This window comes from Scyliorhinus torazame, chromosome 2, assembly GCF_047496885.1.
Source record: "Scyliorhinus torazame isolate Kashiwa2021f chromosome 2, sScyTor2.1, whole genome shotgun sequence".
NCBI lineage: Eukaryota > Metazoa > Chordata > Chondrichthyes > Carcharhiniformes > Scyliorhinidae > Scyliorhinus > Scyliorhinus torazame.
In genome coordinates this window covers 79,575,489-79,603,038 of record NC_092708.1, presented here as the reverse complement: position 1 = coordinate 79,603,038, position 27,550 = coordinate 79,575,489, and positions in this window count along the sequence as shown.

Below are 27,550 nucleotides of genomic sequence, written 5' to 3'. Positions count from 1 at the left end.
CAGACGAATAAACGTCCGATCCTGGGCGCTGTATCGTCTGCTCCTAGTGGCGACGGGTTTGCATCCGGGGTGAGGTTCGCAAACAAGGAAGGCGGTTCAACGTTGAGGGTCGCGAGGCTGCAGATAGTGAGTGGGGGTATTGGGCCGCCGAATTGGAACGTTAGGCTCTGGAGGTTACACTGGAAATCTAACCCTAAGAGAGTGGGAGCACTGAGTTGGGGAAGGACGTAAAGCCTATATTTCTTAAACTCCCTCCCGTGCACCGTTAGGTTCGCGATGCAGAACCCTTTGATCTCTACGGAATGGGATCCCACTGCCAGGAAAATCTTTTGGGTGCTCAGACGAATGGAAAGAAAACAGCGTCTTACCGTATCCGGGTGGATAAAACATTCCGTGCTCCCAGAGTCGATCAGGCATGGCGTCTCGTACCCGTTGACCAGCACCGCCGTTGTTGCCGTTTGGAGCGTCCGGGGCCGCGATTGGTCCAGGGTCACCGAAGCCAGTCTTGGTTGTTGCATCGCGGCGTTTTCTTATGACCCCGTGGAGCCGTCTATGCTGGGGTCCTTGGCTATCAGCCAAGATGGCGGCGTCCATGGATCGCACGCGGTCGGGGGCAGACAAAATGGCCGCCACCATGGATCGCATGTTGCTGGGGGGGTCACAAGATGGCGGCGCCCATCCTCCCCGCGTTGTGTCCGGGACCCAAAATGGCGGCGCCCGCGGGCCGCACATGGATCGTTGGGGGGGTTGAGTATGCTGTCCCCGTTCTCCCCCGGAGATTGCGGCCATCCCCCGGGACTGGCACACCACTGCATAATGCCCCTTTTTGCCGCAGCTCTTACAGATAGCTGAGCGGGCCGGGCAGCACTGGGGTGTTTCGCCTGCCCGCAAAAATAGCAGCGGGGCCCACGGGGATGGTCTGGTGCTCTAGCCGCGCAGGCCTGCGGGGGGGTGGGGGGGTGCCGGGGAGTCGGTCGCAACGGGGGTCCACGGAGCCCAAGGGGCTGCCGCATGGTCGGGGCCGTAGGCATGGGCATTTTGGGAGGCCACGTCGAGGGAGGCCGCAAGGGCCTGTGCCTCTGTGAGTCCTAACGAGTCTCTCTCTAACAGTCTTTGGCGAATTTCAGAAGAAGTCATACCTGCCACAAAAGCATCCCTGATTAGGAGCTCTGTGTGCTCGTTTGCGCTCACCGACGGGCAGTTGCAGTTCCTTCCCAATATCAACAGTGCACTGTAGAACTCGTCGAGCGATTCTCCGGGGATCTGCCGTCTCGTCGCGAGTTGGTGGCATGCGTAGACCTGGTTTATGGGCCGAATGTAGACTCCTTTCAGCATGGTGAGCGCTGTCGGGAAATCCTCCGCGTCTTCGATGAGCGTGTAGATCTGCGGGCTCACCCTGGAATGCAGGACCTGCATTTTCTGATCCTCCATGGTCCGGCTGAGGGCCATTCGAAGGTAACCTTTGAAGCATGCTAGCCAGTGTTTAAACACGGCCGCCGAGTTTGTTGCATGGGGGCTGATTCGCAGGCACTCCGGGGCGATCCGGAGCTCCATAGTCTTTTTAAGCTTGCTTAATAAATTGTAGCGCAACAATTACTCACTCAAGTCGTGGAGTGATGAAGTCAATCGAGGCTTTATTAAGCAAGACTTGTTCCCCAGCAGCTCAGTTAGGTAATACGGCTGCTGGGAGAACCTGGGCTCTTATACTCCGCCTTTCTGGGCGGAGCCAGCAGGCGGCAGATCCAACCAGGACCCGGGACCTGTCAGCCAATAGCCTCTCGGCTTCACAGGTACCGTACTACCCCTAATACATACCACCACACCGTGCCACATTTAACTGCCAGCAGATGTGAAGGTGTTGAGGAGAGTGTTCTTCTTTTTTTTGGGGGGGGGTTCATGGGCAACCAGTCAGGGAACAGAGATGGGTACTGTGGTGGTCAACAGAACATCCGGTCATGCCATTGAAGGTGCTGGCTCCATATTTAAAGCACTGTAAATCATGTGGGGGAGAGAGATGGTCTCTAGTTGAAGAGACACATTCCACAGCCCATCTAAGGAATCCAGGTGATTTGTTCTGATGTGGCCGGCCTGTGGGGGTAGGGAAGAAGGAGAAGAATGAATCATCAGAGCGGGCTTTAATGTTGGTGGATTTAGAAAACTCTCCAAAATCTGAGGGAAATGCCTGAAGATGGTCACTTCAAGTTAATACTCGGCGAAAAGTAAGCCTATTGGAAGCTGAAAGCAACTGTGGACCGTTTGCTATAAGGACTGGAATGCTAGTAATTCTGTAGAGCACGGGATGTGTGAAAAGAATAAAAACAACAACTTTCTTTTTTGTAGTTTAGAGTATAATTTGCCTACACAACAAGTGTATCATTAATAGCTAAAATAAAAACAAATTATTGCGGATGCTGGAATCTGTACACCTTGGGACGTCACTGGCCTCCCCTCTGGATCCCTCAGGGTGTGGGGCGGGCCCCTGCGAATGGGCTGCCACCTCGAGCCTCAACTCTGCTCCCACCACCTTCTCCGGCATCTGGTCACCTGGACTGCCACCAGCACCGTGAGGACAGCTGCTGTGAGATCCACGATACCAACATTTTTTATAAATAAATTTAGAGTACCCAAGTTATTTTTTCCAATTAAGGGGCAATTTAGCATGGCCAATCCACTCAGCCTGCACATCTTTGGATTGTGGGGGCGAAACTCATGCAAACACTGGGAGAATGTGCTGGATTAGCACAGTGGGCTAAACAGCTGGCTTGTAATGCAGAACAAGGCAGCAGCGCGGGTTCAATTCCTGTACCAGCCTTCCTGAACAGGCGCCTGAATGTGGCGTCTGGGGCCTTTTCACAGTAACTTCATTGAAGATTACTTGTGACAGTAAGCAATTATTATTATTATTAAACCCACCACACGGACGTGACCCAGAACTGGGATCGAACCTGGGACCTCGGCGCCATGAGGCAGCAGTGCTAACCACTGCACCACCATGCTGCCCCACGATACCATTCTAATATGATATCTGTGAGGGATTGGAGAGGGTGAGAGATTGACCGTCAGTTACGGTTTCCACCCTCAGAGCCTCAAACCTCCCCCACCCTTATGTTCCATGCCTTCCCTCCAGATGCATATAACGAGCCGGTTGTGCTGGGGACGCCACCTTGCACACGCACCCCCGGCCACAGCAGGCGCCCGGACACCGAACTCCAGGACTTGGATCCCAGACCTCTGCCGAGAACATGACTTGGACCAGTCTCTGATCCAAATGCACGCACCCTCTGTTCGCAGGGATATCTCCAGTACTGAAGCTCAGCTCTCGGTCGTTTGATTATTGGCTGCTGCCTCTGTGGTGTTGGCACCTCCAGGGTTCAGGCAAAAGTGCCCAGGCCTGGCAGCTTGATCGGGATGCTAGGCAATAACATTCACCTGTGACATGGCACATGTACCCATGGGATTCTACTTAAGAGCAGTGAAGTGCAGTGAAGTGCTCGTATAACTATCAATGCATGGCGCAGTGGGTTAGCCCTGCTGCCTCACGGCGCCGAGGCCCCAGGTTCGATTCTGGGTCACTGTCCGTGCGGAGTTTGCACATTCTCCCCGTGTTTGCATGGGTTCCGCCCCCACAACCCATAGATGTGCAGGATAGGTGAATTGGCCAGGCTAAATTGCCACTTAAATTGGAAAAAATTAATTGGGTACTCTAAATTTATAATAAAAAATAAAAAATAAAAAAAATAACTAACAATGCCAACACCCTATTAGCAATAGCCTTCAACTGTGCAGCGAGAGGATGCTCATGGTCAGAGGGAGTTAAAATTGTCTTCACTCAAATACCACAGACAGGGCTCTGCCCTCGGGGTGTTTGGTGGGAGTGACAGGCAGCAACTGATGTTGTCCCTGTTATGGGTATACACAATTTGGGGGATGGTCTGTGGGAGCTGCGGACATTGAGTCCCTCATTCCACCCCCCCCCCTCCCCCAGCCCGGGGTGACCCCCTTCCGATGCCACCATCCCACCCCACGATCTAACTGGCTTGCACTCTTTGGCGCCGCGCACAGCGTGCCATGAGATAACACCCTACATTTAAAGGATAATTGAATAGGTACTGTATTGTAGGTTACAAAAAGGTGTGATCAAATTGTGCACACTGTGGTCATAATTCTGCGAACCTCACCAGAAAATTCAAAAGCCAATATTAATACTGACTTGTTTCTCCTTTGCTATCTTTTTTTTAAATTCAGATTACCCAATTATTTTTTTTTTCTCAATTAAGGGGCCACGTCGTGTGGCCAATCCACCTAACCTGTACATCTTTGGGTTGTGGGGGTGAAACCCACACAGACACGGGGGAAATGTGCAAACTCCACACGGACAGTGACCCAGGGCCGGGATTTGAACCTGGGTCCTCACGCCGTAGTCCCAGTGCTAACCACTACGCCACCGTGCTGCCCTCTCCTATGTTACCTAATAAACAATTTTGCTGACTGCACAATTGTTTCTGTCGCTCAAAAAAATTCCATAAACTTTTGCATCATCATGAATTAAAGCAGTAAGTGTGGGCAGCACGGTAGCATTGTGGATAGCACAATTGCTTCACAGCTCCAGGGTCCCAGGTTCGATTCCAGGTTGGGTCACTGTCTGTGCGGAGTCTGCACATCCTCCCTGTGTGTGCGTCCATTTCCTCCAGATGCTCCGGTTTCCTCCCACAGTCCAAAGATGTGCAGGTTAGGTGGATTGGCCATGATAAATTGCCCTTAGTGTCCAAAATTGCCCTTAGTATTGGGTGGGGTTACTGGGTTATGGGAATAGGGTGGAGGTGTTCACCTTGGATAGGGTGCTCTTTCCAAGACCAGGTGCAGACTCGATGGGCCGAATGGCCTCCTTCTGCACTGTAAATTCTATGATTCTATGAAAATCAAATATACAAAGTTTTCATTAAATGTCAAAATTAAAGTGATTTCCGATTAAAAAAAGTAGTATTTGACACGTTAGTATAAATTGTTTTAGGTGCTCGGTTCATCGCTGGACTAGCAGCAATAACGTTAGGATTCACTCTTGACTAAATTTCCAGTAGTATTATCTGAGGATGATTAATCTCCCACCATTGCATTTTGTGTTTTTTGATATTCTCTGACTTGAGTTTCTGAACTCTCTTTTTTTATTCTTTCATGGAATTTCAGGAGGATTTTGAGATGAATCATCTATTCAGCACTTCTGGCTGAAGACTTTGCAGTTCTTCAGTCTTGACTTCTGACTTATATGCTGGGCTCCCACATCATTGAAGATGGGAGTATTTGTCGAGCCTCCTCTTTCCAGTAAGTTGCTTGGATGTGCCTGGACTGCAGAACCTAGATGTGATTTGTTGGTTGTGGAATCACTTCTCTGTCTGTTGCACGCTGCTTTCACTGTTTGGCATGCAAGTAGTCCTGTGCTGTAGTGTCACCAGGTTGACACCACATTTTCCGGTATGCCTGGTGCTGCTCCTGGCATGCCCTCCTGCACTCTTCATAGAAACAGAGTTGATTCACTCGCTTGGTGATAATGGTAGATTGGGGGATATGCTAGACTAAGAGGTTATAGATTTTGGTTGTGTACAATTCTATTGTCCACGGTGCCTCATGGATAACCAATTTTGCTTGCAAGATCCCATTTAGCATGGTCACGCCATACAACATGATGGAGCTTATCTTCAATAAGAAGATGGGACTTTGTCTACACAAGGACTGTGCGGTGGTGACTCCTACCAACACTGTCATGGACAGATGCATGTGCAATGGATAGATTGGTGAAGACAAGGTCAAGTAGGGTTTTCCTTATTTTGGTTCCCTCACCAGCTGGCACAGACCCAGTCTAGCAGCTATGTCCTTTAGGACACAGTTTGTGTTACTGAGCTATTCTTGTTCCCCACCCAGATTACATTCTGCGCCCTTATCACCCACAGTTCTTCTTTGTGGAGTTCAACATACAGAATTACTGAGTCATCAGCTAAGGGGTGGGGATGGAAGGGTAGGTGGTAACCAGCAGGGTTGCCAATGTTTGACTTGATGCCAAAAGACTTTATAGGGTCAAGAGTTGATGCTGAGAACTTCCAGGCAACTCCCTCCTGACTGTCTACGACTGTGTTGCCACCTCTTGTGGGTCTGTCCTGTTGATGATGATGGTGGTGTCTGAGACATTGGCCGTAAGGTATGATTCCATGAGTATGTCAGGCTGTTGCTTGACTAGAGTGTCAGGCAGCTCTCTTGAGAGAGTAATTCTCCTCAAGAGTCTGCTTCATAAAGATTTAACGTGGAACTGAGTACAGTACCAGTCACACAGTGATGAAGGAGAACAAATTTTTTGCACATAGGGATCAGTGTGATGTTGGAACAGAATGTTTGTAGAAACAAGAATAGAAACAACACTGAACTTGGATGTTTGCTATACCTATGTATATAGTTACTAAATACTTACTGTTGAACTAGCTAAGAGTATGAATGCCTTAATAAGACCTACTGAACTATGCCCAACTCCATATAACATGGTGGCAGTGAGTAGAACCATTCAAAACCATGCAGAGACTGCAGAAGAAAATTAAGATTCTGGAAAACGGAAAAAAAAATCAGAGAAGCATTCAGACCTGAAGAAAAGCTCATGAAGCAATGACACAGATTTAATAAGGACACTTGGGGCGGAATTCTCCCCCCCCCCCCCCCCCCACGCTGGGTGTGAGAATCGTCGGGGCGCCATGTGAGTCCTGCCACGCCGCCCGGCACCCGCACGCGATTCTCCCCCACCCCACAAACCGGTGCGGTGAGAATCACGGCTGGCCGCTGGGAGAATCGCCGCTCGCTGTTTGTAACGGGTGAGCGCCGATTCTCCGGCCCGGATGGGCCGAGCAGCCTGTCCAACACGACGGCTTCCCGCTGGTGCCGTCCACACTGATCGCTGCCGGCGGGAACAGCGTGGGAACGCTGGGGGGGGGGTGACCTGGTGGGGTTCCTGCACGGGGGGCGGCTTCAAAAGGGATCTGGCCCGCGATCGGTGCCCACCGATCGGCGGGTCGGCCTCTCTGAAGGAGGACCTCCTTTCCTCCGCCGCCCCGCAGGATCCATCCTACATCTTCTTGAGGGTGGCCTCGTGGAGGACAGCAACCGCGCATGCATGGGTGACGTCATTTACGCGGCACTGGCCGCGTCATTTACGCGGCACCAAGGCCCGGCGCACGTAAATGACGCGACGCCGCTCCTAGCCCCCCGGGGGCGGGAGACTAGGGGGCTGAGAGCGGCCTCCGACGCCGGAGTGTAACACTTCGGTTTTCACTCCGGCGTCGGGACTTAGTCTCCCAAGGGGAGAATTGCACCCAGGGAGTCCAAACCGAGTAAAATAAAGAACTTGGGTTTATTTCTAATAACAGTATTTACATTCCCCAGTCAATCCCTACTGGGTTCCTTTTCTGGCCGTGCACCCCATTAACCTTACACAAAGGTTAATGGGCTGCACGGTGACACAGTGGTTAATACTGTTACTTCACAGCGCCAGGGTCCCAGGTTCGATTCCCGGCATGGGTCACTGTCTGTGCGAAGTCTGCGCCTTCTCCCCTTGCCTGCGTGGGTTTCCTCCGGGCGCTCAGGGGCATGGGAACCTGGATTGTAGTTTTAGGGTAAGGGAGAATGAGAGTATAGAGGTCAGGAGCACAGATTTGACGTCGCAGGAGGGGGCCAGTGTTCAGGTAGGTGGTTTGAAGTGTGTCTACTTCAATGCCAGGAGTATACGAAACAAGGTAGGGGAACTGGCAGCATGGGATGGTACCTGGGACTTCGATGTGGCCATTTCGGAGACATGGATAGAGCAGGGACAGGAATGGATGTTGCAGGTTCCGGGGTTTAGGTGTTTTAGTAAGCTCAGAGAAGGAGGCAAAAGAGGGGGAGGTGTGGCGCTGCTAGTCAAGAGCAGTATTATGGTGGCGGAGAGGATGCTAGATGGGGACTCATCTTCCGAGGTAGTATGGGCTGAGGTTAGAAACATGAAAGGAGAGGTCACACTCTTGGGAGTCTTCTATAGGCCTCCAAATAGTTCTAGGGATGTAGAGGAAAGGATGGCGAGGATGATCGTGGATAAGAGCGAAAGTAACAGGGTAGTTATTATGGGAGACTTTAACTTTCCAAATATTGACTGGAAAAGATATAGTTCGAGTACATTAGATGGGTCGTTTTTTGTACAGTGTGTGCAGGAGGGTTTCCTGACACAATATGTTGACAGGCCAACAAGAGGCGAGGCCACGTTGGATTTGGTTTTGGGTAATGAACCAGGCCAGGTGTTGGATTTGGAGGTAGGAGAGCACTTTGGGGACAGTGACAACAATTCGGTGACGTTTACGTTAATGATGGAAAGGGATAAGTATACACCGCAGGGCAAGAGTTATAGCTGGGGGAAGGGCAATTATGATGCCATTAGACGTGACTTGGGGGGGATAAGGTGGAGAAGTAGGCTGCAAGTGTTGGGCACACTGGATAAGTGGAGCTTGTTCAAGGATCAGCTACTGCGTGTTCTTGATAAGTATGTACCGGTCAGGCAGGGAGGAAGGCGTCGAGCGAGGGAACCGTGGTTTGCCAAAGAAGTGGAATCTCTTGTTAAGAGGAAGAAGGAGGCCTATGTGAAGATGAGGTGTGAAGTTTCAGTTGGGGCGATGGATAGTTACAAGGTAGCGAGGAAGGATCTAAAGAGAGAGCTAAGACGAGCAAGGAGGGGACATGAGAAGTATTTGGCAGGTAGGATCAAGGAAAACCCAAAAGCTTTCTATACGTATGTCAGGAATAAGCGAATGACTAGGGAAAGAGTAGGACCAGTCATGGACAGTGATGGGAAGTTGTGTGTGGAGTCTGAAGAGATAGGCGAGATACTAAATGAATATTTTTCGTCAGTATTCACTCAGGAAAAAGATAATGTTGTGGAGGAGAATGCTGAGCCCCAGGCTAATACAATAGATGGCATTGAGGTACGTAGGGAAGAGGTGTTGGCAATTCTGGACAGGCTGAAAATAGATAAGTCCCCGGGTCCTGATGGTATTTATCCTAGGATTCTCTGGGAGGCCAGGGAAGAGATTGCTGGACCTTTGGCTTTGATTTTTATGTCATCATTGGCTACAGGAATAGTGCCAGAGGACTGGAGGATAGCAAATGTGGTCCCTTTGTTCAAAAAGGGGAGCAGAGATAACCCCGGCAACTATAGACCGGTGAGCCTCACGTCTGTAGTGGGTAAAGTCTTGGATGGGATTATACGAGACAAGATTTATAATCATCTAGATAGGAATAATATGATCAGGGATAGTCAGCATGGCTTTGTGAAGGGTAGGTCGTGCCTCACAAACCTTATCGAGTTCTTTGAGAAGGTGACTGAACAGGTAGACGAGGGTAGAGCAGTTGATGTGGTGTATATGGATTTCAGCAAAGCATTTGATAAGGTTCCCCACGGTAGGCTATTGCAGAAAATACGGAGGCTGGGGATTGAGGGTGATTTAGAGATGTGGTTCAGAAATTGGCTAGCTGAAAGAAGACAGAGGGTGGTGGTTGATGGGAAATGTTCAGAATGGAGTTCAGTTACAAGTGGAGTACCACAAGGATCTTTTCTGGGGCCGTTGCTGTTTGTCATTTTTATCAATGACCGAGAGGAAGGCGCAGAAGGGTGGGTGAGTAAATTTGCAGATGATACTAAAGTCAGTGGTGTTGTCGATAGTGTGGAAGGATGTAGCAGGTTATAGAGGGATATAGATAAGCTGCAGAGCTGGGCTGAGAGGTGGCAAATGGAGTTTAATGTAGAGAAGTGTGAGGTGATTCACTTTGGAAGGAATAACAGGAATGCGGAATATTTGGCTAACGGTAAAGTTCTTGGAAGTGTGGATGAGCAGAGGGATCTAGGTGTCCATGAACATAGATCCCTGAAAATTGCCACCCAGGTTGAGAGGGTTGTGAAGAAGGCCTATGGAGTGTTGGCCTTTATTGGTAGAGGGATTGAGTTCCGGAGTCAGGAGGTCATGTTGCAGCTGTACAGAACTCTGGTACGGCCGCATTTGGAGTATTGCGTACAGTTCTGGTCACCGCATTATAGGAAGGACGTGGAGACTTTGGAGCGGGTGCAGAGGAGATTTACCAGGATGTTGCCTGGTATGGAGGGAAAATCTTATGAGGAAAGGCTGATGGACTTGAGGTTGTTTTCGTTGGAGAGAAGAAGGTTAAGAGGAGACTTAATAGAGGCATACAAAATGATCAGGGGGTTAGATAGGGTGGACAGTGAGAGCCTTCTCCCGCGGATGGAAATGGCTGGCACGAGGGGACATAGCTTTAAACTGAGGGGTAATAGATATAGGACAGAGGTCAGAGGGAGGTTCTTTACGCAAAGAGTACAAAGAACAAAGAACAATGAACAAAGAAATGTACAGCACAGGAACAGGCCCTTCGGCCCTCCAAGCCCGTGCCGACCATGCTGCCCGACTAAACTACAATCTTCTACACTTCCTGGGTCCGTGTCCCTCTATTCCCATCCTATTCATGTATTTGTCAAGATGCCCCTTAAATGTCACTATCGTCCCTGCTTCCACCACCTCCTCCGGTAGAGAGTTCCAGGCACCCACTACCCTCTGTGTAAAAAATTGCCTCGTACATCTACTCTAAACCTTGCCCCTCTCACCTTAAACCTATGCCCCCTAGTAATTGACCCCTCTACCCTGGGGAAAAGCCTCTGATTATCCACTCTGTCTATGCCCCTCATAATTTTGTATACCTCTATCAGGTCTCCCCTCAACCTCCTTCGTTCCAGTGAGAACAAACCGAGATTATTCAACAGATCCTCATAGCTAATGCCCTCCATACCAGGCAACATTATGGTAAATCTCTTCTGCACCCTCTCTAAAGCCTCCACATCCTTCTGGTAGTGTGGCGACCAGAATTGAACACTATACTCCAAGTGTGGCCTAACTAAGGTTCTATACAGCTGCAACATGACTTGCCAATTCTTATACTCAATGCCCCGGCCAATGAAGGCAAGCATGCCGTATGCCTTCTTGACTACCTTCTCCACCTGTGTTGCCCCTTTCAATGACCTGTGGACCTGTACTCCTAAATCTCTTTGACTTTCAATACTCTTGAGGGTTCTACCATTCACCGTATATCCCCTACCTGCATTAGACCTTCCAAAATGCATTACCTCACATTTGCCCGGATTAAACTCCATCTGCCATCTCTCCGCCCAAGTCTCCAAACAATCTAAATCCTGCTGTATCCTCCGACAGTCCTCATCGCTATCCGCAATTCCACCAACCTTTGTGTCGTCTGCAAACTTACTAATCAGACCAGTTACATTTTCCTCCAAATCATTTATATATACTACAAAGAGCAAAGGTCCCAGCACTGATCCCTGTGGAACACCACTGGTCACAGCCCTCCAATTAGAAAAGCATCCTTCCATTGCTACTCTCTGCCTTCTATGGCCTAGCCAGTTCTGTGTCCACCTTGCCAGCTCACCCCTGATCCCGTGTGACTTCACCTTTTGTACTAGTCTACCATGAGGACCTTGTCAAAGGCCTTACTGAAGTCCATATAGACAACATCCACTGCCCTACCTGCATCAATCATCTTAGTGACATCCTCGAAAAACTCTATCAAGTTAGTGAGACACGACCTCCCCTTCACAAAACCGTGCTGCCTCTCACTAATACGTCCATTTGCTTCCAAATGGGAGTAGATCCTGTCTCGAAGAATTCTCTCCAGTAATTTCCCTACCACTGAAGTAAGGCTCACCGGCCTGTAGTTCCCGGGATTATCCTTGCTACCCTTCTTAAACAGAGGAACAACATTGGCTATTCTCCAGTCCTCCAGGACATCCCCTGAAGACAGCGAGGATCCAAAGATTTCTGTCAAGGCCTCAGCAATTTCCTCTCCAGCCTCCTTCAGTATTCTGGGGTAGATCCCATCAGGCCCTGGGGACTTATCTACCTTAATATTTTTTAAGACACCCAACACCTCTTCTTTTTGGATCTCAATGTGACCCAGGCTATCTACACACCCTTCTCCAGACTCAACATCTACCAATTTCTTCTCTTTGGTGAATACTGATGCAAAGTATTCATTTAGTACCTCGCCCATTTCCTCTGGCTCCACACATAGATTCCCTTGCCTATCCTTCAGTGGGCCAACCCTTTCCCTGGCTACCCTTTTGCTTTTTATGTACGTGTAAAAAGCCTTGGGATTTTCCTTAACCCTATTTGCCAATGACTTTTCGTGACCCCTTCTAGCCCTCCTGACTCCTTGCTTAAGTTCCTTCCTACTTTCCTTATATTCCACGCAGGCTTCGTCTGTTCCCAGCCTTTTAGCCCTGACAAATTCTCCTTTTTCTTTTTGACGAGGCCTACAATATCTCTCGTCATCCAAGGTTCCCGAAAATTGCCGTATTTATCCTTCTTCCTCACAGGAACATGCCGGTCCTGAATTCCTTTCAACTGCCACTTGAAAGCCTCCCACATGTCAGATGTTGATTTGCCCTCAAACATCCGCCCCCAATCTATGTTCTTCAGTTCCCGCCTAATATTGTTGTAATTAGCCTTCCCCCAATTTAGCACATTCATCCTAGGACCACTCTTATCCTTGTCCACCAGTACTTTAAAACTTACTGAATTGTGGTCACTGTTACCGAAATGCTCCCCTACTGAAACATCTACCACCTGGCAGGGCTCATTCCCCAATACCAGGTCCAGTACCGCTCCTTCCCTAGTTGGACTGTCTACATATTGTTTTAAGAAGCCCTCCTGGATGCTCCTTACAAACTCTGCCCCGTCTAAGCCCCTGGCACTAAGTGAGTCCCAGTCAATATTGGGGAAGTTGAAGTCTCCCATCACCACAACCCTGTTGTTTTTACTCTTTTCCAAAATCTGTCTACCTATCTGCTCCTCTATCTCCCGCTGGCTGTTGGGAGGCCTGTAGTAAACCCCCAACATTGTGACTGCACCCTTCTTATTCCTGATCTCTACCCATATAGCCTCACTGCCCTCTGAGGTGTCCTCTCGCAGTACAGCTGTGATATTCTCCCGAACCAGTAGCGCAACTCCGCCTCCCCTTTTACATCCCCCTCTATCCCGCCTGAAACATCTAAATCCTGGAACGTTTAGCTGCCAATCCTGCCCTTCCCTCAACCAGGTCTCTGTAATGGCAACAACATCATAGTTCCAAGTACTAATCCAAGCTCTAAGTTCATCTGCCTTACCCGTAATACTTCTTGCATTAAAGCATACGCACTTCAGGCCACCAGACCCGCTGTGTTCAGCAACTTCTCCCTGTCTGCTCTGCCTCAGAGCCCCACTGTCCCTATTCCCTAGTTCTCCCTCAATGCTTTCACCTTCTGACCTATTGCTCCCATGCCCACCCCCCTGCCATACTAGTTTAAACCCTCCCATGTGACACTAGCAAACCTCGCGACCAGGATATTTATGCCTCTCCGGTTTAGATGCAACCCGTCCTTCTTATACAGGTCACACCTGCCCGCGAGAGCTCCCAGTGGTCCAGATAATGGAAACCCTCCCTCCTACACCAGCTGTTTAGCCACGTGTTTAGCTGCTCTATCTTCCTATTTCTAGCCTCACTGGCACGTGGCACAGGGAGTAATCCCGAGATTACAACTCTCGAGGTCCTGTCTTTTAACTTTCTGCCTAGCTCCCTGAACTCCTGCTGCAGGACCTCATGCCCCTTCCTGCCTATGTCGTTAGTACCAATATGTTCAACGACCTCTGCCTGTTTGCCCTCCCCCTTCAGGATGCCCTCTACCCGTTCGGAGACATCCTGGACCCTGGCACCAGGGAGGCAACATACCATCCTGGAGTCTCTTTCACGTCCACAGAAGCACCTATCTGTGCCCCTGACTATAGAGTCCCCTATTACTATTACTCTTCTGCGCTTTGACCCTCCCTTCTGAACATCAGAGCCAGCCGTGGTGCCACTGCTCTGGCTGCTGCTGTTTTCCCCTGATAGGCTATCCCCCCCGACAGTATCCAAAGGGGTATATCTGTTCGAGAGGGGGACAACCACAGGGGATTCCTGCACTGACTGCCTGCCCTTTCTGGTGGTCACCCATTTCTCTGCCTGCACCTTGGGTGTGACCACATTTACATAACTGCGATCAATGACGCTTTCCGCCACCTGCATGCTCCTAAGTGCATCCAATTGCTGCTCCAACCGAACCATGCGGTCTGTGAGGAGCTGCAGTTGGGTGCACTTTCTGCAGATGAAGCCATCCGGGACGCTGGAAGCCTCCCGGACCTGCCACATCTCACAGTCAGAGCACAGCACCCCTCTAACTGACATTGCGTCAATTAATTAAAATTTAAATTTAAATTAAAAAAATTTTTTTTTTTGAATTTTTTTTTTTTAATTTCAAAGTTACTGTTGACTATCTGTTTCCTAGCACTAGATTTCTAATAGACATGCGAAAGCTAAATATAGTACTCTCCGATCTCTGGCTTAGATATCCCTCTAAATTATAATTAAGTAATTATGTTTAATTAGTTACCAATGCTCTGTTTTTTTAATTTAGTGTAGAATCCCAACCAGCCACTCAGGCCACAGCTTTTCTGTGATGTCACTTCAGTTTCCCCCCGACACACACACAATTTGAAAAAGGTACAAAAGTAAAAATGCGTAAAAATCACTTACTTACCTTCTTAGTGTTAATAATAAAATATGGTACTTACCTCACACCAATGGGTTTTATTATTAGGTTAGAGGAGGAGGGCGGGTGGGAGACACTACACGTGTAGTGTCTCGGGTTTCCTCTCCACCAGAATTTATTGGTGAGGGACTTCCCAGAAGTCCGCGGGGTCGAACTTCCTGTTCCCGCCTTAAATACTAAAATATATTTTAAAAAACAGAAAAGAGGGACCGAAAACGGGACCAGGTAAGTGTTTTTAAAGGACAGACTTACCTCCCAGCAATCACTTCCGCACTGCCCCCGCTGAAATTGACAAACCAGCTCCTCCTCTCCCGCCGAAATCGACTGGCCTGCCCCTGCAAAGACAAGTGTTTTTAAAGGACAGACTTACCTCCCAGCAACCACTTCCGCACTGCCCCCGCTGAAATTGACAAACCAGCTCCTCCTCTCCCGCCGAAATCGACTGGCCTGCCCCTGCAAAGACAAGTGTTTTTAAAGGACAGACTTACCTCCCAGCAATCACTTCCGCACTGCCCCCGCTGAAATTGACAAACCAGCTCCTCCTCTCCCGCCGAAATCGACTGGCCTGCCCCTGCAAAGACAAGTGTTTTTAAAGGACAGACTTACCTCCCAGCAATCACTTCCGCACTGCCCCGCTGAAATTGACAAACCAGCTCCTCCTCTCCCGCCGAAATCGACTGGCCTGCCCCTGCAAAGACAAGTGTTTTTAAAGGACAGACTTACCTCCCAGCAATCACTTCCGCACTGCCCCCGCTGAAATTGACAAACCAGCTCCTCCTCTCCCGCCGAAATCGACTGGCCTGCCACTGCAAAGACAAGTGTTTTTAAAGGACAGACTTACCTCCCAGCAATCACTTCCGCACTGCCCCCGATGAAATTGACAAACCAGCTCCTCCTCTTTCGCCGAAATCGACTGGCCTGCCCCTGCAAAAACAAGTGTTTTTAAAGGACAGACTTACCTCCCAGCAATCACTTCCGCACTGCCCCCAATCACTTGGGACCAGGTACAGGGTCGGCCCTGAAAGGCAGGAAACCCCTGGGGACTATAAGAATCGAGCCCCAAGTTCAAATCGCTCTCTTCTTCTCCACCTCTTCGCTTTCTTCACGCTTTTCTTCCTGCCCGGGTCACCCAGCAACAACGAACCAGCATTGACCGTGACCGGACAGTGAAGATCGAAATCGTAAGTCTTAATTCAACGCTCGCTACGAGATAGGCGCTCCTAGCTACCAATCCGTACCAACTTCGAATCCCACAGGCTCAGTACCTGAACGAAAGGCCATTTGTTTCCCTGACCTGGTGGGCCAGTTCAAAGTTAAGTATAGACCTGTTAGTTGTATAAGTAGCTTAGACGTAGAATTTGTGCATGAGTAGCAATTACTGTGTATAATAAATGTGCTTTGATTTAAACCTTACTAATCGGTGTATTGGATTATTGATCATTACTCAGACTTGAACCTCATGGTGGTATCATAAAGATACCTGGCGACTCGAGAGCAAAGGTAATAAAACAGAGTGTCAACGTCCTCTTGCAAATCTTGATTACGGCGCACCTTCACGCCGATGTCCGAGAAAATCAAACTCTGTTGGGACGAAGCCTACAATCTCAGCGGGGGCCACCCCAGTTACTGTGTGCAGCGTGGTCCTAACTGAGAATAAAGAGCATGTCAGCCTGGTGACCATCAAGCACCCGTTTCTTTAGTCTCCATTTAACAGTCTGCAAGGCCGTCTCTGCCAAACCATTGCCGGATGCTGAATGGTATGGAGTAGTGCAGACATGCCGAATCACATTACTTTTCGCAAAAGCAGTAAATTCTTCACTTGTAAAAGAGACCCCATTATCCATTATGAGCACCTCAAGGATTCCATGGGTGGAAAAAGAAATGTACAATCATTCGACGGTCTCCCAGGAGGTGATCGCTACCATCTTCTCGACCTCCAGCCACTTGGAGTGGGCGTCCAGCCGGACAAGAAACATCAAACCTAAGAATGGGCTGGCAAAATCGGCATGTACTTGAGCCCAAGGGTGCCTGGCCATTCCCAAAGGTGCAGTGGTGCCGCCCCAAGGAGCTTCTGGTGCTCTTGACAGATTGAGCACTGTTGGGCCAATGTCTCGATATCGGTGATGTGGAGATGCCGGCGTTGGACTGGGGTGAGCACAGTAAGAAGTTTTACAACACCAGGTTAAAGTCCAACAGGTTTGTTTCGATATCTGTGCCCAGACCTAATTTCTGACCAGCATCTTCATTTTGGGCACTCCAGGGTGCCCATTGTGAAGGTTCATCAAAACAATTGCTTGGCCCTTTGCCGGAACAACAATCCGCTTGTCCCACAGGAGGATATCATCCAACATGGTCAGCTCCGAGAACTTTGAGGAGAAAGCCTTTGAGACCCCTGGTAGCTGTTGATGCTGCCCCTGGGCAAGGGTGGGGTCTGCTTGTGTCCAGTCGTGAATACATGATGCAGTGACGGACAAGGAGTCTATAAAATTCAGGACAGCGACCACTTTGTCCACCGTGGGGGCGTTGCAGATTTGGTCTGCAGAGGAGACAGCTCAGCACATCGGCATGCGCAATCTGGGTCCCCGGATGGTGTGCAAAAGAGTATTTGTAAGCAGCGCTGATCTCATACGGAAGCAATTAGTTGATCGTCCTGTCTTCACAGAAAAGGCCCAGCAATGACTTGTGATCCATGACGATAAAGAAATGGCAGATGTGATGATGAAACCATTTTACACCAAATACAACCACCAGACCTTCCTTTTCTATTTGAGCATCCATGAGATAAAGGCGATCGGACATTCACAGCCATCATTCATCTGATGAGACAGGACTGCCCCAATCCCAAATGGCGATGCATCGCACGTGACGGATAATGGTTTCAAAGGATCGAAATGGGTCAACACCCCCGAAAAGGACAACTGCAGTTTCACCTCTTAAATGGCTCATTTTGGGCCTTGCTCTGCTCCCAGGACTGGTGCTTCTTGAGGAGCAAGTGAAGGGGGGCCAGGATGGTTGTCAAATTCAGAATGAATCTGCCATAATAATTGACCAGTCCATTCCCACCCCGTAAGTCCCGTGCAGGATATTACAACGGAAATCACCAGAAAAAAGCTTCAAAGAAAGGCATGGAAGCTAAAGGCAGAAATTAAATTTCTCATTGCAGCGGGAGACACCATTGAATCCATTGGAATCATATTTTATTCAAAATTAATTGCGATCAAGAATAGGCTGCCTTAAAAATCCACCAAAAGCCAGGATTTATTGCTTCCAAACCCAAGATCATTGTACTAAAATGGAAGAGACTTGTCATTCCAGGTAGCCATTGTTGAAAAAAAACTAAATACTAAGATTGTGAACACCATTACTGCAGGAGCCAAAATATACTGGAAAGTGCATGAAAACCCATTGTGTAGAGGCCTACAGTGGCGATATCTTGGATTTCCAGAAACCTTTTAAAGCTGAACCTGCAGTTTAAAAATGTTAACCATGGATCAGAAATCCATTCTTCCAGATCAATTTGAACTTATCCAAGGCCCAGGCCAATCACAAAATTTGAGAAAGAGCACTTTGAGAAAGAGCTTCCTGAGATGCATGATTTCTTCACTTCTGGATAAAAAGACAGAAGTTGACCAAGATAATTTGCTGATTTATTTGGGAGGCCCGAAAGCTGACAATTTAATAGTTAAAAAATTAATCAATGAATGATCTGTAAATTTGATGACATTTTGAAATTATTTGATGCTTATTTTAATCTCAGAAGTAAAGCAATCCTTGAAAGAATTAATTTTAATAAATGTTTCCAGCAGCCAGGAGAACCTGTCGATTTCTTCGTGAATAACCTGTACAGAATGGCTGAAGGCTGTGATTACAGTGACCTGAAATCTAGCTAATCAGTGATAGCATAGTTGTAGGAGCTGCAGACAATGTATGCTCAGACATGCTGCAAGTGAATGAAGAACTAATCGTTGAGAAAGCCACCCAGATTGTCAGGCAATCTGATATCCATTTGCAGCACAGATCCAAATTGAGGGAAGAAAGCATACCATGGTACAATCTCAACTATACTGCCTAGTTAGTGAAACAGAGCAGAAACAGGGACATGCTAGGCCAAGGGAGCAATACCCTAACCAACCAGTAGAGCGACCATGTCAGAGCTGTGGAGCAAAGCACTCCACAGAGGTGATCAATGTCTGGCAATTTCAGCCCACTGCTTTCAATGTAACCAAATAGGACACTTTGGGAAGCTGTGTAAAGTCATTACATCAAAATGCACAGAAGATACGAAGAGGATTCGTGAGGTCACGACAGCACATCAAGAGAACACATATACATGCTTTTTGGGTAAGGTCAAAGATCCTGGATTTTTGTCCTGGAATGTGAGAATCCCGGTTAATGGTCATCTCACAAACATTACAATGGGCACAGGAGCCAGTATTATGGTCCTTTCGGAAAAACAATTGTGGCTGAGAGACATCTGGCTACGAACAGAAGACGAACCACTTTATGGGCCCAGAGGAATCTGACTTCCAGTTATTAACAAGATTCTGGAACCACTAAGATATGGCAGTAAATAAATCTTCAAGCTGATGTATGTCATCCATAATCAGTCTTTTTCTCCCTTTGAACAGAGATACCTGTGTAGCCCCGAATCTCCTCAAGGCAACAGACAATGTTAAGCCAACCCACTGTTATAAATTATACACAAATGCAAGTTCCCGAGAGCTCCACCAAGAAAGATTCCCTCAACTGGGACTTCAGCTGTGACTTAACTTCTCTTTCTGCAGAGCAGGTTTGTCCACTTTCATTACAGATGCCAGACGCCCATCATTCGTCAAACCAGTCAACCACTCAGATGGTTTCCATGACACTTTGAGAGGAACCAATGAGTGGAGCCTCAACCTCCTGCTTCGACACCAGTTGGAGAGCTAAACCCTGAGACCACAGAGCAAACACTGCAATCCCCAGTCCAGCATAAAATGGCCACAAACAATGCTTAATGCTGGAACCGAGTAGCAGCCCTCCATTGATAACAACGCAGAACACAATCAAACACAAAAGTGAGTTTAATACCAAGTCACCCCCTTACAACAGGAAAAGCCATCATCCATGTGGTATGCATAACAGTGAGCTGCACAAAGGTAGAAGGAAAATAAATCACTATGGAGATGTGGTGGTATGTATTAGGGGTAATATGGTACCTGTGAAGCCGAGAGGCTATTGGCTGACAGGTCCCGGGTCCTGGTTGGATCTGCCGACTTCTGGTTCCGCCCTGAAGGCGGAGTATAAGAGCTCGAGTTCTTCCAGCAGCCGCATTCTGTAACTGAGCTGCTGGGGAACAAGTATTGCTTAATAAAGCCTCGATTGACTTCATCACTTCTCGACTTGTGTAAGTCATTGTGCGCTACAATTTATTAAGCAAGCTTAAAAGACTATGGAGCTCCGGATCGCCTCGGGGTGCCTGCGGATCAGCCCCCATGCAGCAAACTCGGCAGCCGTGTTTAAACACTGGCTAGCATGCTTCGAAGGCTACCTTCGAACGGCCCCCGGCCGGACCACGGAAGATCAGAAAATGCAGGTCCTGCATTCCAGGCTGAGACCGGAGATCTACACGCTCATCGAAGACGCGGAGGATTTCCCGACGGCGCTCGCTATACTGAAAGGCCCATAAACCAGGTCTACGCACGCCACCAACTCGTGACGAGACGGCAAATTCCCGGAGAATCGCTCGATGAATTCTACAGCGCTGCTGATTTTGGGATGAAACTGCAACTGCCCGCCTGTGAGCGCGATTGAGCACATGGACCTGCTAATCAGAGACTCATTCGTGGCAGGTATGACTTCTTCCCAAATTCGTCAAAGACTTTTCGAAAGAGAGTCGCTAGGACTCTCCGAGGCACGGGCCCTTGCGGCCTCCCTCGATGTGGCCTCGCAAAACACCCGCGCCTACGGCCCCGACCGCACGGCAGCCCCTTGGGCTCCGTGGACCCCCGTTGCGACCGACTCCCCGGCACCCTCCACCCCCCAGTAAGCTTGCGCGGCTAGAGCACCAGACCATCCCGGTGGGGCCCACTGCTACTTTTGCGGGCAGGCGAAACACCCCCGGCAGCGCTGCCCGGCCCGCGCAGCTATTTGTAAAAGCTGTGGCAAAAAGGGCCATTACGCGGCGGTGTGCCGGTCCCGGGGGGTCGCCGCAATCCCCGGGGAAGAACGACTACAGCAGATTCAAAACACCCCCCCAACACCACCCCCCCCCCCCCCCCGCCCAACGATCCATGCGCAACCCACGGGTGCCGCCATTTTGGGTCCCGGACACCACGTGGGCAGCACAGTAGCATTGTGGATAGCACAATTGCTTCACAGCTCCAGGGTCCCAGGTTCGATTCCGGCTTGGGTCACTGTCTGTGTGGAGTCCGCACATCCTCCCCGTGTGTGCGTGGGTTTCCTCCGGGTGCTCCGGTTTCCTCCCACAGTCCAAAGATGTGCAGGTTAGGTGGATTGGCTATGCTAAATTGCCCTTCGTGTCCAAAATTGCCCTTAGTGTTGGGTGGAGTTACTGGGTTATGGGGATAGGGTGGAGGTGTTGACCTTGCGTGGGGTGCTCTTCCCAAGAGCCGGTACAGACTCGATGGGCCGAATGGCCTCCTTCTGCACTGTAAATTCTATGATCTATGGGCGCCGCCATCTTGTGACACCCGGCCACGTGCGATTCATTGGGGTGGCCATTTTGCCAACCCCGACCACGTGCGATCCATGGACGCCGCCATCTTGGCTGACAGCCAAGGACCCCAGCATAGACGGCTCCACGGGGTCCGAAGAAAACGCCGCAATGCTACTGCCACGACTGGCTTCGGTGATTCTGGACCAATCACGGCCCCGGACGCTCCAAACGACGACAACAATGGTGCTGGTCAATGGGTACGAGACGCCATGCTTGATCGACTCCGGGAGCACGGAAAGTGTTATTCACACAGATACGGTAAGACGCTGTTTTCTGTACATTCATCCAAGCCCTCAAAAGATTTCTCTAGCTGCGGGATCCCATTCAGAAGAGATCAAAGGGTTCTGCATCGCAAACCTAATGGTGCAAGTGAGGGAGTTTAAGAACTATAGGCTCTACGTCCTTCCCCAATTCTGCGCGCCCACATTACTCGGGTTACATTTCCAGTGTAATCTCCAGAGCCTAACATTCCAATTCGGCGGCCCAATACCCCCACTCACTATCTGCGGCCTCGCAACCCTCAAGGTTGAACCGCCTTCCTTGTTTGCGAACCTCACCCCGGATTGCAAACCCGTCGCCACTAGGAGCAGAGGGTACAGTGCCCAGGATCGGACGTTTATCCGGTCTGAAGTCCAGCGGCTGCTGAAGGAAGGCATAATCCAGGCCAGCAATAGTCCCTGGAGAGCCCAGGTGGTAGTTGTGAAGACCGAGGAGAAGCAGAGGATGGTCGTAGACTATAGTCAGACCATCAACAGGTACACACAGCTAGATGCGTACCCTCTCCCCCGCATATCCAACATGGTCAATTGGATTGCACAGTCGGATTGCACAGTACAAGGTCTTCTCCACCGTGGACCTCAAGTCCGCATACCACCAGCTCCCCATCCGCCCAGGTGACCGCACGTACACAGCCTTCGAGGCAGACGGGCGGCTCAACCATTTTCTAAGGGTCCCATTTGGCGTCACGAACGGAGTCTCGGTCTTCCAACGGGAGATGGACCGAATGGTTGACCAGCACGGGCTGCGGGACATGTTCCCATACCTCGACAATGTAACCATCTGCGGCCATGACCAGCAGGACCACGACGCCAACCTCCAAAAATTCCTCCAGACCGCTAACGCCCTGAACCTCACATATAACGAGGGAAAATGCGTTTTTAGCACCAACCGTCTGGCCATCCTGGGATATGTAGTGCGCAATGGAGTGATAGGCTCCGACCCCGAACGCATGCGCCCCTTATGAAATTTCCCCTCCCCCACTGCTCCAAAGCCCTGAAACGCTGCCTGGGCTTCTTTTCATATTACGCCCAGTGGGTCCCCCAGTACGCAGACAAGGCCCGCCCGTTAATCCAGTCCACTACCTTCCCCCTGTCGACAGAGGCCTGCCAGGCCTTCAGCCGCATCAAAGCGGATATCGCAAAGGCCACGATGCACGCAATCGACGAGTCCCTCCCCTTCCAGGTCGAGAGCGACGCATCTGATGTAGCTCTGGCGGCCACACTCAACCAAGCGGGCAGACCCGTGGCCTTTTTCACCCGGACCCTCCACGCCTCAGAAATCCGCCACTACTCAGTGGAAAAGGAAGCCCAAGCCATAGTGGAAGCTGTGTGACATTGGAGGCATTACCTGGCCGGCAGGAGATTCACTCTCCTCACTGACCAATGGTCGGTAGCCTTTGTGTTCGATAATGCACAGCGGGGCAAAATTAAGAATGACAAGATCTTGAGGTGGAGGATTGAGCTCTCCACCTATAACTATGAGATCTTGTATCGTCCCGGAAAGCTGAACGAGCCGTCCGATGCCCTATCCCGCGGCACATGTGCCAACACACAAATAGACCGCCTCCAAGCCCTCCACGAGGACCTCTGCCACCTGGGGGTCACTCGATTCTACCATTTCGTAAAGTCCCGCAACCTCCCCTACTCTGTGGAGGAGGTCCGTACAGTCACCAGGAAATGCCAGATCTGCGCAGAGTGCAAACCGCACTTTTTCAGGCCAGATAGAGCGCACCTGATAAAGGCTTCCCGTCCCTTTGAACGCCTCAGTTTGGATTTCAAAGCCCCCCTCCCCTCCACCGACCGCAACGCATACTTCCTGAACGTGGTGGACGAGTACTCCCGTTTCCCCTTCGCCATCCCCTGCCCTGACATGACAGCGGCCACAGTCATTAAAGCCCTTGGCACCATCTTTACACTGTTCGGTTTCCCCGCGTACATCCATAGCGACAGGGGGTCCTCCTTCATGAGCGACGAGCTGCATCAGTTCCTGCTCAGCAAGGACATTGCCTCGAGCAGGACGACCAGCTACAACCCCCGGGGGAACAGTCAGGTAGAGAGGGAGAACGGTATGGTCTGCAAGACCGTCCTACTGGCCCTACGGTCCAGAAATCTCCTAGTTTCCCGGTGGCAGGAAGTCCTCCCGGATTCCCTCCACTCTATCCGGTCGCTGCTGTGTACCACCACGAACCAAACGCCTCACGAGTGCCTCCTTGTCTTCCCTAGGATGTCCTCCTCCGGAACGTCGCTGCCGACCTGGCTGGCAGCCCCAGGACCCACCTTGCTCCGGAAGCATGTGCGGGCGCACAAATTGGACTCGTTGGTCGAGAGGGTTCACCTTCTCCACGCAAACCCTCAGTACGCCTACGTGGCGTACCCCAACGGCCAACAGGACATGGTCTCCCTGCGGGACCTGGCGCCCGCCGGAAACACACATTCCCCCCCAACACCGATCACCCCCTCCCTGCCAGCGGCGCACCCCACGACCGCCCCCTTCCCGGGTGGATCGGTCGTCCTCCCATGCCCGCCCAGGAGTAAAGAAACAGGAACGAACAGCGCAACGCTCCCGGAGACGACAGTGCCCGAGCCAGCATCTGCACCATCACCGGGGCTGAGGCGATCGACGAGGACGACCAGGGCACCCGCTCGACTCGTGGAATCCGCGTGACACCAAGAAAACAAGAATTTGTTGTAAATATTTCTGACACAAACTTGTACATAGTTAAATGTGGGCTAAATGCATAGCCACTGTTCAAAATTTGTTCCAGGACCAGCCTTGTAAACCCCTACCACCATGCGAACCACGACCCCACCGGGTTCCTTTTTAACAAGGGGTGAATGTGGGGGTATGTATTAGGGGTAATATGGTACCTGTGAAGTCGAGAGGCTATTGGCTGACAGGTCCCGGGTCCTGGTTGGATCTGCCGACTTCTGGCTCCGCCCTGAAGGCAGAGTATAAGAGCTCGAGTTCTCCCAGCAGCCGCATTCTGTAACTGAGCTGCTGGGGAACAAGTCTTGCTTAATAAAGCCTCAATAGACTTCATCACTTCTCGACTTGTGTAAGTCATTGTGCGCATCAGGAGATAAGCCCAGCGTTTGTTTATCCTGTAGAGAATGGGGAATCGACCTATTCAATGCCAAAGATCAGAAAAAAAGAGGATGAAATAACACACAGATGCCTGAAACAATCTCTGAAAGTTAACCTCCAGCAACAGAGTCTACCACTATTTCAACAGTAGTGAGAACAAGATATGGAACAGTTATAAGGCTTCCAGACTTCCTGAACAGTCTCCACTCCCGCACCGAAGTGCCCACGCCAACGTGAATGCCGTCGAGATACACGACGGCGCGAAACGGCCCCTATCCCGACCAATTCAGGGCCCGATAATGGGCTAGGAGCGGGGCCGCGTCATCTACACGCGCCAGGCCTTGTTGCTGCGTAAAGGCGGCGCCGCATACATGATGCGGCCAGCGCCGCATAACTGGCATCACCCGCGCGCGGGTTGGTCGCCGCCCCGCAAGAAGATGGCGGACGGATCTTGCGGGGCTGCGGAAGGAAGGAGGTCCTCCTTCAGAGAGGACGGCCCGACGATCGGTGGGCACCGATCGCGGGCCACCCCACATTTGAGGTACCTCCCCGGTGCAGGATCACCCCTCCCCCCCCGCAAGCCACCCCCCCCCCCCCAGCGTTCCCGCGCTGTTCCCGATGGCAGCAATCAGGTGTGGACGGCGCCGGGGGAAACTCGCCGTTTCGGGCTGGCCGCTCGGCCCATCCGGGCCTGAGAATAGCAGGGGTGCCGGAGAATCGCCATTTTGGGTGTCTCGGGTGATTCTCCGGCCTGCGGCCCGCGGAACTCGACGGGGCCGTTCCTGTCGCTTGGGAGAATCGCGGGAGGGCATCGGACCGGCGTCCCGGGAAATTTTGGCGGCCCAGGCGATTCTCCCAACCGGCGCGAGAGTGGAGAATCTCGCCCATGAACTCAGAGACATGAGGGGAGGAGATGGGATAGTTGTAATGATGTAAATACATGGGGTAAACAGGGATAATTTGTTTTTGTTTTTTAGCATATCTTCAAACCAATTCTATATTTTTTTCCTTTGTGGAATAGTGGGGGAGGAATTCCTAAACTGATGTTCAGTCTGTTGAACTAGGTTATAAACACTCCTTCTGTGACTTGAACTTGGAGCTTCTGGTCAGTGGTAGGACTGCTACTACTGTGCCACAAGGCCACTTGGATAACTTGTAAATTAATTGGATAAAGGGTTGGGGGGCTGGGAGGAGGTGTAGTGTAAGGGTCTTGCACTTAAAAGCGTTAACCTGGGACTGAATACAGTACCACCCACACACTAATTTAAGAGAACACATCACCTCCAATTAAAGGTCAATGTAGTGTTGGACAGAGCTGTGTGTAGAAGCAAGCATGGAGGCAGCTCCTAGCTTGGACCTTTACTGTACCTATCTATAGTTTCTAGTAGTTAATAAATGCTAATTGTTGAATTAACAAAGATTATGGGCAGGATTTCCTGCGCAGTCCACCCTATGTTTCGAGGCAGCGGAAGAAGCCTGCCATTGGCTTGCAGCAGGATCTTCTTGTCCCACCGTTATCAACGGAATTTCCCGTTGAATGCACCCCTCGCCACCGGGGAACCCGCGCTGAGGGTGCGCCATCGGCAGAACCAGAAGATCGCACCAGCGTGAACACCCAGAAAGCCTGGGCCAATTAATATCTGAATAGGAATTACTGAACTGTGCCCAACACCTTACAGCAATTCATACCTCTATAACATCATCCATCTTTACCTTCCCCTTACCCATCCATTGCTGAATAAAACCTTGCTTGAAGTAAATTACTGTTGTAGTGTTGGGAAATACAGCCAATTTCCACACAGCAAGGCCCAGCAAATTAGATAAATGAATCAATCTGCTTTTAGTCGCGTTATTGAGGGATAAATGGTGACCAGGACGCTGCGAGAGATCCCTTGCTCTTCTTCAAATAAGATCATCTCCACAGACGGCTTGTTTGTATTTTTTCTCTTCCCTGATAATTAAGCCTATAAGCAACATATGATACATAATGATTTTCTGGAATAAACGAAGCGCCCTAAAAGTGAAACGACTATTGAATAAAATGGAACCAGTTTTCAAAAGCACACTATTTAAAACAGCGGAGAAGCATTATGACATTTCAAGCTTGGTAGTATTATAGCATTTACACAGGTGTTGGTCATGCAGGAAAGCTGCAGCCGGTTCACAGTCTCTCTTTGACCACATGTAGTCAGTTTTCAAAGCACAATATTCACAAGGTACTAAAACATTTAGCACAGGGCTAAATCACTGGCTTTGAAAGCAGACCAAGGCAGGCCAGCAGCACGGTTCAATTCCCGTAACAGCCTTCCCGAACAGGAGCCGGAATGTGGCGACTAGGGGCTTTTCACAGTAACTTCATTTGAAGCCTACTTGTGCCAATAAGCGATTTTCATTTCATTTCATTCATTCCGAAATACAATATGGAGATTCAAAAGTTAAATATTAACAATTATGCCATCATTATGGGCCAATTTAATTAATAATAATCTTTATTGTAGGCTTACATTAACACTGCAATGAAGTTACTGTGAACGGCACATTCCGGCACCTGTTCGGGTACATGGAGGGAGAATTCAGAATGTCCAAATTACCTAACAGAGCGTCTTTCGGGACTTGTGGGAGGAAACTGGAGCACCCGGAGAAAAACCATGCAGACACAGGGCGAACGTGCAGACTCCACACAGACAGACCCAAGCCGGGAATCGAACCTGGGACCCTGGAGCTGTGAAGCAACAGTGCTAACCACTGTGCTACCGTGCTGACTGTGAAAAGCC